Below are 12,234 nucleotides of genomic sequence, written 5' to 3' on the forward strand. Positions count from 1 at the left end.
TCTAAATTAGAACATCCTCGGCCTGAGAGTTTTCTCCTATATTAGGTTTAGGTTAAATCGAGTGAAAAACCCAGTGGGTGTCACAGAGTATTATAACTGACTGTTGGCCACATAATATACAGAAGTTACTTGTTGCAATCATATATGACCTATAGCAGTGATGGCGAACCTTTTAGAGACCGAGTGCCCAAACTGCAACCCAAAACCCACAAAATTTTCGCGGAGTGCCAACACGACAATATAGACTTAATACTATGCGGATCCACAATTGCGGACAGTTACTGACCAAAAATTACAGTCATGTGGGGCTTTACAGAGCTTTCAATAATACAAACAACGTTGTACTGAAATGTAAAGGTCTCGGCATTTGGTACTTTGAACAATTAATTTTCACTATTTACATCGCACAGGATCTGTTTTATAGTTACCGTGTAATATTCTTACATCCTGTACTAATATCACGTCTGCTATAAAACAGATACTGTGTGATATAAATAGTGAGGGGACCCCAGACAGTATTATATGCTCTGCAGTGGGCCCACCACACAATATTATATTCTCCACAGTACCACAGTAGCCCCCCAGTGTTATATGCTCCGCAGTAGGTGTCCCCCCCCCCCCACAGGATTATATGCTCCACCGTGGCATCCACACACAGTATTGTGTGCTTATAAATAGGCCCCCCCCAGTATTATATGCTCTTTAGTACACCCCCCAGTATTATAAGCCACCCCAGTATTATAAGCCCCCCCAGTATTATACACTCCCCCCAGTATTATAAGCCCCCTCAGTATTATACACTCCCCCCAGTATTATACACTCCCCCCAGTATTATACACCCCACCCAGTATTATAAGCCCCCCCAGTATTATACACTCCCCCCAGTATTATAAGCCCCCTCAGTATTATACACTCCCCACAGTATTATACACTCCCCCCAGTATTATACACCCCACCCAGTATTATAAGCCCCCCCAGTATTATACACTCCCCCCCAGTATCATACACCCCACCAAGTATTATAAGCGCTCCCCCCAACATCATATACACAGTGAGCCACTCTCATACTCACCCCTGAAGAGCCGCCGGCATCCACCTTCTTGTCACTGGCGGCGCTGATGACGTCATCGCGCCCGCGTCGGGGCAGAGGTCAAACTCTGCAGCCAGTGTAGGCCGCAGTCGCGCGATCCGCGGCCTACCCTGACAGCTTTCAGCTGTATGTGCATTTGCACATACAACTGAAGGCAGTGATCGCTCATCAACGGGGGATCCTGTACCGGATTCCCTGTTGGTGAGCGATCCGGGCGACCGCACGCGTGCCAGCATGGAGGGCTCTGCGTGCCCTCTCTGGCACGCATGCCATAGGTTCGCCATCACTGACCTATAGTTATGAACCCCAGAATGTTTCCACCCTTATACAGAACAAACGTATGCACTGTAGTGGATGAATCTACCTTGGTTCTCTGTTATGAAGATGATTTGACCTTCATGTCATTTAGTGCTTTTGCACTTATATGTTTGAACACATTTAATAAAACAATTAAAACAATATTCAGAACAAAAAACCTTGGTTATTTTCATGAGATAAATCATTTAGTTTTCGGCCTGAGGTTAAGTCTTGTCCTTTGTAGTTTTGGAAGAATGCACATACTCATTGAAAAAAATAAAATAACACACTGAAATAGAAATGTTGGATTACTGCCAAACTCATCATGCTGTTATGTCTCAGGCAGGTAAGTAAATGTACAAGTGTGATCTCATTAGACACTGGGACTTGCCACAAGAGGGCATAAAGTACTTTCCCAGCTGCCCTATAACAAAGTTCTCCGATACTACTTTTGGGTAGTGTACCTCTTGCTGAGAGAAGTTGACAGCTAGACATACCTGTCTGACTTGAAGACATTTTGCCCAGCCGACAGACTATGACCATGGGCGCATCATTGTACTGAGAGAAGCAGGATGGCTGTTTCAACAAATTGCCATAATCTAGGCCATTCGGATCTAGTTGTTAGAACTGTTTCATGAGCAGTGGTATCATGAGGGCATGCAAACATGGCAAACAGGCTCTGGATGACCCAAGCATAGGGTTTCTTTAAAGAGGACCTTTCACCACTTTTGGGCACATGCAGTGTTATATACTGCCAGAAAGCCGACAGTGCGCTGAGTTCAGCGCACTGTCGGCTTTCCCGATCTGTGCCTGGTGTAAAGAGCTTACGGTGCCGGTACCGTAGTGCTCTATGGTCAGAAGGGCGTTTCTGACCATTAGCCAGGAACGTCCTTCTGCCTCGCGGCGCCAATCGTGCTGTGCTGTGGAGCGGGGAGGAACTCCCCCCTCCCGCTCCTGATAATACTCGTCTATGGACGAGCGCTGTGAGCAGAGGGAGGGGGTGTTCCTCACTGCTCCACAGCACAGCGCGATTGGCGCCGCGAGGCAGAAGGACCTCTCTGGCTAATGGTCAGAAACGCCCTTCTGACCATAGAGCACTACGGTACCGGCACCGTTACAAAGAGAATCATTTCACACAATGGGACTGAGGGCCCTGCTCGCAAGAGCTTACAATCTATGAGATAGAGGGGGTGACACAAGAGGTAGCAGGGGCGGCATTACTTATACAGGGGTCAGACACTTCTGTAATAGAGGTGACTGTCATTACACAAACATAAAACTTTATGAGCCATCACCGGTCGTGTCCTGTAACATGTGGATGGAGCTTGGACCTATAAAGTTATCCTGAGATGACATCATATCATGTGTGGTAATGTGGGAGCGGGGACAGAGGACGGTTAAGGGTTTACGTTAGACATTGTGATAGGCTTGTCTGAAAAGATGCGTCTTTAGTTTGCGTTTGAAACTGTAGAAATTGGGAGTTAATCTTATTGTCCGGGGTAGAGCATTCCAGAGAAGTGGTGCAGCTCGGGAGAAGTCTTGTATACGAGCGTGGGAGGTTCTGATAATAGAGGATGTAAGTGTTAGGTCATTGAGTGAGCGGAGAGCACGGGTTGGGCGGTAGACAGAGATGAGGGAGGAAATGTAGGGAGGTGCAGTATTATGGAGAGCCTTGTGGATGAGGGTGATAACTTTATATTTTATTCTATATTGAAAAGGCAGCCAATGTAGCGACTGGCACAGACCAGAGGCATCACTGTAGCGTCTAGCCTGATGGATGAGCCTGGCTGCTGCATTCAGAATAGACTGTAGAGGGGAGAGTTTAGTAAGGGGAAGACCGATTAGTAAGGAGTTACAGTAGTCAAGGCAAGAATGAATCAGAGAGACAGTAAGTGTCTTTAGTGTATCTCTGGTAAGATGTTTCTTCCTTCCAAACGTGGAGAAAAAGTTAGGTGGTCAAAGGATAAGGTTGGATATTTTTGCAGCCTTTAGCTGAGGACTCTTTGAGAATGAAGCAAGTTACTGGGGAGAGATTTGGTGGAGAAACTAGAAGTGGCAGTAATGTGAGAGAGCCAAGTGACTGAGGACGACGTGTGCTGAGCAGAAATGGCTCTGGTACATAATAGTAAAAGGACACATAAGAAGAAACCATAGAGCCACAACTATGATGCAGACGTGGAGTATTAGTTTATTCCTCCCCTGAGTTAGCTAATGGTGAGCCAACAACATATTACATTGTCACATGGAAGTAGTATCATTTTCAGTAAACAATGAATCTATAAAGAACGGTCTTTTAGCTGAGCAAGTTCCTGAACACCATAAAATAAATCAATAAATTCTTAGTACCAGCCAGGGATGTTACTGTATATATGCCTACACTGTACATGCCTATATTACCAAGCAGATGAAATATAATATGTACATCTTTGTGTTAAGTGCAGTTACATTTCAGTTTTAGTAAGAATATGTTAACATATTAACACCTATACTATTGTGTAATTTCTTAGAATGTTCTTTGGGTATACATATGGGCAGAGGCTTGAAGCTCCAGGGCCTTAATGCAAAATATGTAATGGGGGCTCCTACTTAGTGCTATTTAGAATAGTGGTACATTTTATGCAACAGAGGGACTGTTGGGGACCCCACAGGGTCCAGGACTCAGTAGCAACTGTTACCAATGCACCCCCTATAGCTACACCCCTGCATCTGGGCATTATACGTTGTTATTATTATTATTATTATATATTTTAATGTGTATTGAGGAATATATTTTTCTAATTTTTCAATATAAAAGGTAGGCAACACGGTGGCTCAGTGGTTAGCACTGTAGCCTTGCAGCACTGTAGTCCAGGGTTCAAATCCTGCCAGGAATAATATCTGCAAGGAGTTTGTATGTTCTCCCCGTGTTTTATGTCTACAAAAGACATACTGATAGGAAAAAAATGTACATTGTGATCCCTATATGGGGCTCACAATCTACATTTAAAATAATATACATGAAAGGTATCTACAAAATGTTCACCATATGATATCCAATGAACAAAATCTGCAGTTATGTGCCATGCAGTGGCGTAACTAGGAATGGCGGGGCCCCGTGGCGAACTTTTGACATGGGCCCCCTCCCAACCGACACTGACGTCGAAGACTTCGACCGGCCCCCTCCTCCGCACTCTATTATGTCCCTTAGTCGCCCCTGCACACAGTATTATGCCCCATAGTGGCCCCTGCACACAGTATTATGTCCCTTACTGGCCCCTGCACACAGTATTATCCCCCATAGTGGCCCCTGCACACACTATTATGTCCCTTACTGGCCCCTGCACACAGTATTATGTCCCTTACTGGCCCCTGCACACAGTTTTTTGTCCCTTTCTGGCCCCTGCACACAGTATTATCCCCCATAGTGGACACCCATAAACAATTATTATACTCTGGGGTCTTTTCAGACCCCAGAGTATAATAATCGGAGACCCGGGGGAATAAAAACATAAAAAATTACCGTTTCTTACCTGTCCCCGGCTCCTACGCTGTCTTCTCCGCTGTCTTCTGAAATGACGTCAGACGTCACATGACCCAGGACGCAGGCAGGGTTCATGTGACGTCATAGACGTCAGAAAGGACGTCAGGAAGGAGGCCTGGCAGGATCGTGGAGAGGTGAGTAACAGTATTTTTTACGTTCCCTTACCTCTCCCGGTCTGCCGATCATTATACTCGGGGGTCTGAAAAGACCCCCCGAGTATAATGATAGTATTTGTGGGGCCCGCGGTGTCACTTGCCGATCCCGGCACTGCCAGGATCGGCAAATAAATAGGGCCCGTAGCGGCCTATTAAAAAAAAACAAAAAAAAAAAACGCAGCGGCTGTCACTGGGCCCCCTAATGGCCCGGGCCCTGTGGCAACTGCCTCTGCTGTCTCTACGGTAGATACGCCCCTGGTGCCATGGCTTCATGTTTGGCATATGTACATCTGGAGATTGGTGTTAGGAGAAACTATATACCCCATGTGTTTGAATCTTTTAATATGGTGTTATGCTACAGCCCTATGTCATTATGTAAAAGTTATTCCTGACATTTATGGCATATACACACAATATGGCCTAGATTTACTACTGTGGCTATGACTAGACACTGGCATAAATGTGACACAATGTGGAATATATAGCTTGGGCTAAAGATGTTTTACATGCTAGACATATGGGTATGGAATTTCAGAAAAGAGGGACATGCCTTAAATATGACATGATATAGGAAAAATGAGCCAAAATTGTGTCAAAAATTATGGCATAAAGTTAGCCAACTACAAGGTGGTATAAATGCAGACTACACAGTCTAACTGTATGCCAGATTTATCTTCCAGTATCAGTCACTGTGATAAATCTGGTGTATGTTCAGACTGTCTGTCTAGCTATTAGTACATCTATTAGTAACGCTGCTCTCTCCATTAATTTCTATGGGAAGAGTTTAAAAGACTTTATAGAATTGGAAGGAGTGTGAATACCAATGAATTTTATATAAAGGCTAGGAAATTCATCTAGGAAAACACCCATTATTTTATGTCTACATAAAATTGTAATGTTCCTTGACGTTCATGATCATGAAACACAGATCACAGTTAAGTGCAATATTAATTTTTTTAGGCATCTATGTATCATTATGTTTCACTATACAAAACCCATAGGGGCGAGGTCAGAACAGCCTACAACAATTGTGTTTATTTCAGTTCTGGTTTTCTTTTGGCGCAGTGGAAGAACTATAGGGCTCATCACCTACATTGTACCAGTTATATTACTGATGTCCTATTACGTGGCAGACCCCCTATGGATCCCCTCAGGCACTCCTATCCACTTGTGACTGCAACCTCTGCACCCTCTTCAGTTACCCCTTTGCTTGTGCACTGTGGTCAGGGCTTTCCAGTTATACTATTTAGTGATACAGGAACAAGATCTCAAACAACATTTCATTGCATTTCCCATCGCAAATAGAACATTTTGTTTCAGAAGAGATATCAGCCATATGGGTCAAAGTGGAGACAAATCCAGGCACTGAGCTGTGCCAAGTGATGGGATTTCAGGATTTTAGAATATTTGGAAAGCTTTCATTTCAGGGTAATCTGGACCTAATACCAGCTATCAGCCCTGTTTAGCTCTGCAAATTATTATGCATTAGTCATAGGTTAGAAGCCTGTGCTTCATCTGTCATACTGCTCTGTGAGATGGAACTTTCAGAACATTTTTAAAGGTAACATTCAGGCATTTGTAAGTCAAAATGAATCTAAAGTATGATGGTAAATTGTTCCTATTCATGCATGAGCATTCCCGACCATACAGTAAATTTAATTGTTACTGTGGTCCAGTTTACATATATAAGATGCAGGACTTATTTCTGACATGGCTATGAGGCCTAATAAATTCTACTTATATCCTTGCTACAAGAGCATGCAGCCCCTACACCTTCTTGTGTGACTGGCGTTCCCTCCCTTTTCTCCTTGTAGCAGCTGTTGAGTCCTCAATAAAACCATATAGTTTTCCATCTTGAAGGGACAGGCGTTGAAGGGAATGGGAGTGCCAGAGGTAGCCGAAAGTATGGCACTTGGTTATGTCCAGCACTCCCATTGAAGTGAATGAGTTCACCGACTGTCCACCCAATCCTGCTAGCATTCAGTCTCGCTGCAGTCAGGCTGAATGTAGGTCCTTGCCAGTTTATTTCATGGGACATGGAAAATGTCCGAATCCTCAATTGTATTCATGTATCTCCAGTTTGGAGAATCTACAGGACATGCATGCAAATAATAATAACAGCTGCTCGTATACCACTACTTGCCTCTATACAATGACTACTTTAGTTTTTGTGGCTCCTCTAGTGTGCATTTACAAGGTCAGGTTTTTATATGCTGTTTTTGAAGCCAAAACCAGAGTTGGAACAGAATGCGGGAAAGGGGCATAAAGGACAGGTGCTACTCCTCCTCTTTGTTTTCCAATCCACTCTTGATTTTGGCTGCCTAAACTAATAATTTCACAAAAGAAGGGGCCCCCAAAAAGAAAATAAAGATTAAAACTTAGCTTTTATTAAGCAAGGTTTAAAATGTAAGTGATAAGGGGACGGCCCCCAAAGGTATCTAGGGTGTGCAGTAAATAGTGTCCATACCAAAACACTATATTGGTGGGGTGAAGGACTTGGCCCTAATGAGGCTAGGGTATAAATGGTTACATATGTAGCAATTGGGTATGTGTTACAACGCCAAGGTAGCACTCTCAATCCAATTGATTTAAGGGCTGAGTGAAACCAGATTAGTATAATATACTCTCCCACTCTCTACAACTGAGGCATTTAATATATCTATCTCTCCACAGATGTCTAAGACCACACAGCTAGATAGAGAGTGTGGGTCCCGTGGATGACAGCCAAGGTTACTGTCCTCAGTCCTAGATTACTGTTGGTAAATACCCTAGATCTAGATGCCCCAGACCAAATCTACATACCCCCAGCTAAAAGAATCTGATCATTGGTCAATACACAGATCCCCAAGGTAGGTGGTCAGGTTGTTCCACCGCCTATTGCATATCTGTCTCTATGGTAGGTGGGCAGGTAACTCCACCACCAGATAGTAACTGTCTCAACTAGTATTATTCATCAATAAATACAATGCTTATTCAGCTCACCGTATGAAAATCATTCAACAGTAGTCCTGGAAGCACGGCATACGGGTGGACCCCAGACCGTCTAGGTACTAGTAGGAAGACGATAAAATGTAGCCAGCTGTATCCAGATAGATGAAGAGTCCGCGGTAAATAAAATTTAACTTTTATTTTAAATGAATATAAAAGTTACATGGTAACCATGATGTCAAATCTTGCTTTCAATACAAGATTTGACATCATGGTTACCATGTAACTTTTTTATTCATTTAAAATAAAAGTTAAATTTTATTTACCGCGGACTCTTCATCTATCTGGATACAGCTGGCTACATTTTATCATCTTCCTACTAGTATTATTCATGGTTTCCTAAACTACATACAAAACCTGACTGTGTACAAGCACCCTCTGACCAGACATTGTAAATCTAACACGGCTGAATGACATAGACTTAATCAGCATTATATACGGTAGTTACCATTATGAAACAAGAGAGATTACAGACTTAAGATAATTAATTTGAATAGTAAATGTAATTTGCAAATGTCCTCATCAAGGTTAATTAAGAGTAAGGTAAGGAGGAATGAAGGATTTGTATAAGAAGTTTTTATCCTCCTTGGATATTTTTATATTTCCTCCTTGAACTACAGTAGACTTAAAAACTTTTTTTTATATATTGAAGTTTGTGCATTATGGATTCTAAAAATATTTTTCTAATAGTTTTTTATGAACAATTTCCACAGTTTTTCTTCAGCAAACTGTATGATTTCGCCTACATTGCAGGCTGCACTGTCCCATGGCTCAGTCTGCAGCCCTTATCTCTACTATTCTAAGAATTTGTAAATGCATATTCAAACAGAATTCTTATAAAATTAATCAGAATTCAGCATAAATGAGTATGAGCTCTAAGGCGAGCAGGAATAAGGACAAAAGACTTAGGCTAAGTTAAAATTGGGTTTTTTGGTCCGGAACCTGAGGTGGCCTCCGAAAATATGGGCAGCTGCGACTGGATGCTGGTGCAGTGCACCAGCATCCAGGCACGCACTCCACTCCGGATTAGGCCCAAATGAATGGACCTAGTTGGGAGGGAGTGTCTTCACGCGGATGTCTTGAGTGGAATCCACCTGAAAGAATGAGCATGTCGCTTCTTTTTTTCTGGGAGCCGGAACAAATGGCTCTGGGAAAAAAGAACTGACCAGCTCCCATTGAAATCAATGGGAGCTGTCTTTTTGGTCAGGATTTTGAGGCGGATACAGCCTCAAAATCTTGACCAAAAAACCCTGTGTGAACTTTCTCTAAAAGTTAAAGGGGATGTCCAATTTCGCCTCCGGGAAAAAAGAACTGAACAGCTCCCATTGATTTCAATATGAGGCGGATATGGCCTCAAAATCCTGACCAAAAAACCCCGTGTGAACTTACCCTAAGGCGTCAGTTTGTCTGGGGAATTTTACTAAGAAAGGGACAGAGGAGTCTGCAATATATTAGAAATCAGATAAAAATAGTTAGACATTTTGATAAAAAGGCTATTAAAAAATAAATACGTATATACTGCAATAAAGAAGGCACAGCGAAATGTCCATTTTGACACTAGTAACAGAGGAATAAATTAAGCAAATGGTGTCTTGCTGGGTGGGTTTCCCAGTGATCCGATTTAATCTTTGTGATGGGTAGGGCATTCTTGGACATTTTATGTTTTATCATACACAGTCCAGTCACATTAATGTGACCCCCTGTCAAAATTCAGAATAACCACCTTTGGTAGAGCGGACCGCTGCGAGACGTGCAGGAAGAGAGGGGATGTTGTGATGATGTTCACTGGGATGTTGAGCCATGCCGACTCCAGTGCCGTGGCTAGCTGCGCTAGGTTACGTGGCTGACTATCCATGGTGCGAGAAACCACAGACTCTCAATTGGGTTCAAGTTCAGGGAATTTGCTGGCCAAGGGAGTACGGTAAACTCATCCTGGTGCTCCTCGAACCACGCACGTACACTGCGAGCTTCATGACACATCGCATTGCCCTGCTGGTAGATGCCATCATCCTGAGGGAAAACATTTCGCATGTAGGGGTGAACATGGTCTGCAAGGATAGATGCATACTTGTGTTGATCCATCGTGCCTTCCACAATGATGAGTGCACCCAGATGGCTGATGACACGTGCCTTCTGTGATTGGTTAATTAACGTTGATGTCAAAAGTAGGTGTTGGTCACAATAATATGACTGGACTGTGTATAACATTATTGAATCACCATCAGTTCTAATTGGCCTCTTTGCACATATGTTGTATTTGCCATAGGGGTATAATGTAAGTCATATTGTAGGGATTTGCTTTCACTCTGACATTCAAAAAAGCATTGGAGAAGCCAGATAAAATCCATTCTGATTCAATATTGCTACATGGTACTACATGAAAAAGGAGAAGTAGGGTTAGGAACCTTTTGTTAGGAGTATTTAGGTTCATTACTTTCTATTTTTCTTACCTGGGGAGTTTTGGGCTGCGCGGTGTCTGGGGTGGCATCCTGGCGCTGCGGGGTTGTCCTGTCGTGGGTATTGGTGCACACCTTCTGACTTGCACGCGCGCACTGCTGGTAGGCAGCTTTATTTCCTGGTTGATTAGTCTGTCCTCCCATTTGCACCTGGGAGGAGTGGTCTCTACTCTGTATTTAAACCCATGCCTCCCATGGTTCTGTGCTGAGTGTCGCTTTTACAGAGCTAGGCCTTAGCAGGAGGAGTAGGTGGTGATCTGGGATAGAGGAAGTTCCGTGGTTGGTTTTTGGGAGGTTTTGGGTGAACGAGTTGGTTTGTGTGTTTTCCCTTCTGTGTTCACCAATCCTCCCTCTGTGTATAATTGACTGTGTGAGTGAATTGCCTTATCCTTTGATTTATACTCAGTTTCCCTGTGTTTGTTTCCTAGTGTATGGTTCCTTCCCATATTGGTTTGGGGGAATCCTTTCCCACATTTTTCCTGTGTGCTGCTTGTGTTGTTAGTCAGCGCACACCCTTGTCAGTCCCTGTCAGTAGCAGCTTCACTTGTTCGTTAGGGGTGACCCCCTTTAGTCTCCAGTCCCTAGAGATCTTATAGGGCATTCCTTCTCCCACTTCCCTCTAGGCCTACGGTATCAGTGAGAGAGGAGCTGTCGGGGTCAGGCTTAGCCTGAGAACAGCCGACCCACACCCGTGAGGCAGGGACCGGGTTAGCTAGTGGGAGTAGTGCAGGGCGAGATTCCCTACTGCTATCCCTTAGCCCCGTTGCAGCTACCTGGACTGACATAACAGTACACTCAGCCGGAAAAAAAAAAAAGGTTTGTTTGCATTATGACGGACCTGAAACAGTTGTACCAGGCGGTGCAGCAGATTTCCACTGAGATGGAGGGGATCAAGCTACGAATGGATGCCATCCAAGCTTCTGGCGTATCTCAGTTACAGCAGTTGGCTCAACACACAGCCTCTCAGGTGGAGGGCATACAGAGGCAGGTGAGTAGCGCCCCTGTGGGTCGGCCTCTGGAGCCAAAAGTCAGCTTACCTGAACCCTTCCGAGGTAAGAGGTCAGATTTTTTCCGATTTCAAAAGGACTGTCTTTTGTATTTCCGGCTACGGCCGTTTTCCTCCGGTTCTGAGGTACAGAGAGTTGGGATTATTATTACTTTATTGAGAGATGATCCCCTCATCTGGGCACATTCGTTACCAGCCGACTCAGCTTGCTTACTAACTGTAGAGGCGTTTTTCTCCACAATGGGGTTACTGTATGACGACCCAGACAGGGTACGCACGGCTGAGTATAACCTACGACGTGTGGTGCAAGGGGATCACGCTATAGAGAAATATTGCACAGAATTTCGTAGATGGGCAGCAGAAGTACACTGGAATGACCCCGCTCTACTTAGTCAGTTTGAGACAGGGCTCTCGGACCAGGTTAAAGACCATCTAGTTTCTCACCCTGTTCCGGGAGATCTAGATGAGGCCATGCAGCTGGCAATTAGAGTTGGACGGCGCCTCCGGGAGCGTGGAGACAAGAGTCCTGGGGGGCTTAGCCCTCCTCAATTCTCTGTTTTTAGAGAGGACCCGGGGGACCAACCCATGCAGATTGGGGCCACTGTGCGAAGTGCTAGACCCAAGAGTGAAGGGTCCCGCACAGTACGCTGTTTTGTGTGTGGAGGGATGGGACATGTAGCAAGGGTATGCCCCTCCAGAGAATGGTTCGCCAAGGAGAGTAA

This window comes from Leptodactylus fuscus, chromosome 4, assembly GCF_031893055.1.
Source record: "Leptodactylus fuscus isolate aLepFus1 chromosome 4, aLepFus1.hap2, whole genome shotgun sequence".
In the NCBI taxonomy this organism is placed as follows: domain Eukaryota; kingdom Metazoa; phylum Chordata; class Amphibia; order Anura; family Leptodactylidae; genus Leptodactylus; species Leptodactylus fuscus.